Source organism: Arachis ipaensis, chromosome B02, assembly GCF_000816755.2.
Source record: "Arachis ipaensis cultivar K30076 chromosome B02, Araip1.1, whole genome shotgun sequence".
Taxonomy (NCBI): domain Eukaryota; kingdom Viridiplantae; phylum Streptophyta; class Magnoliopsida; order Fabales; family Fabaceae; genus Arachis; species Arachis ipaensis.
In genome coordinates this window covers 18,370,000-18,372,050 of record NC_029786.2, presented here as the reverse complement: position 1 = coordinate 18,372,050, position 2,051 = coordinate 18,370,000, and positions in this window count along the sequence as shown.

Here is a 2,051-nt window from a genome sequence, read left to right as displayed (position 1 = left end):
TTGGGGTTTCTAAATTTTTTATTTGTCTTTTTACCCAAAAACGACCTTCAATTTTTTACCCTAATCTAAAACTAATACTCAGTTTTTTACCTCCACCCATTTTTTAATCTTCGGTTTTCTACTCCTGCTCAAATCTGAATTTTTGATTTGTAGTTTTTAATTAAAAAAATGAGTAAACTATCATTTCTATCCATAAAGTTGAAACGCTTACATATCTATCCATAAAAATGACTTTTACAAGCAAAATTATCCAAATCCTAAAAAATTAAATAAAATTTTCAAATTATCATTCATTCTACCACTACTACCATTTCTCTCTCTTTCTCTCTTTCTCTCTATCTCTCTCAATGTTCTCAGCTACTCCAGTCCCAAATTCTACCACCACTCTTTTCTCCAACTACCAACTATCATTACTGCCATTACCATCACCACCACCACCATCACCACCTTTCTCCTTCCTTCCACCTCTTCGACTCTGATCTCAACCACAGGCTCCACTTCCCCCTCACCTTCCACCTCTTCCAAAACTTCAACCCTGTCTCCTCCCCTACCAACACGAATGGATGCACTATATAAGTTGTAGGGGCAAGTGCCCCCACTAACATTTTGAAAAACTATACCAAAGTATATGTATAAATATATATATATATATATCAGTATCACTAAGCCCAATACTCTCTAGACTTGTTTTGCCCCCTTTGCTGACTTTGGCATCGAAGTGTCTTTGTAGGTACCACCCCCCATTCTCTCATACCGAAGTCGAACGAGGACCTTAGAGCATCAATCCGCTTGGATACTCCCTCATTCTAACGATTGGGCCAGCCAAACGAATCCAACCCAATAATCTCCGGTTACCCATCGTAACATTGGCGCCGTTGCCGGGGACCCGAGAGATCAACCAGTAAAGGCGGACATGTCACAGGAAGACGGTCATGTGGCATCAGATTCCGAACAAGAGAATCTGGATACCAGAAACCACGACGCAGACCTGACCCTTCACCAGGAAACCAACGACCAACACAGGGAAGGAACCTCCGGATTTAAAAATCCGAAGACAAATTCCTCGGAGGGGCGTAAGTCAGAAAAGGATGGACCTTCCCACGCAACTGAACTAATGGGGCTAGTCCATGTCCACCAAAGTCGCTTGGAACAGCTGGAACAGGAATGGGAGCGACAAAGGGAGATAGAAAGCACCTAAGAGAGGAGATGGATCGACGAAAAGAGTTAGAAAAAAAACTCTTAAAATTAGAATCCTCCCTCAGAGGTTGGAACTCCCGTGAAGATCGAGAAGAGTCGCCCCCGGGAGGGGAGGACCCTTTCAGTGAGGACATAATGAGGGCAAAAGTTCCAAAAAACTTTAAAAACCCCAATATGGACCTCTATGACGGAACTACCGATCCGAAGCATCATCTAAGCAACTTTAAAAGTCGGATGTATCTGGCTGATGCTTCTGATGCAACGCGCTACAAAGCTTTTCCGACCACCTTATCGAAAGCAGCGATGAAGTGGTTCGATAGTCTCTCTCCAAGGTCGGTCACCAGCTTCGAGGACCTCTCGAGGAAGTTTCTGATGAGGTTCTCCATTCAGAAAGATAAAGTAAAGCATGCACCGAGCCTCCTGGGAATAAAACAGGAGGTCGGAGAACCTCTACGAGATTATATGGAAAGGTTCAACAAAGCATGCTTAGAGATTCAAGACCTGCCCACCGAGGCAGTCATTATAGGGCTAGTAAATGGACTTAGGGAAGGTTCCTTCTCACAGTCCTATCAAAAAGGCACCCCACCTCCCTGAGTGATGCACAAGAAAGAGCTGAAAAATACATCAACATGGAGGAAAATGCCAGGCTGAGAGAGTCGAACTGGCGACCTGGGCACCTTCCCTCAATAAAAGAGAGAGAAAGGGAGCCCAAGAAGAAAGAAGACCTCGGTCCTGACAGGCCCAGGAAATATCACTCTTATACTCCTCTAAAGGTTTCTATAGTGGACGTATACAGAGAAATTTGCAATACTGAAAGGCTGCCACCTCCCAAGCCCATTAAAAATAAAAAAGGG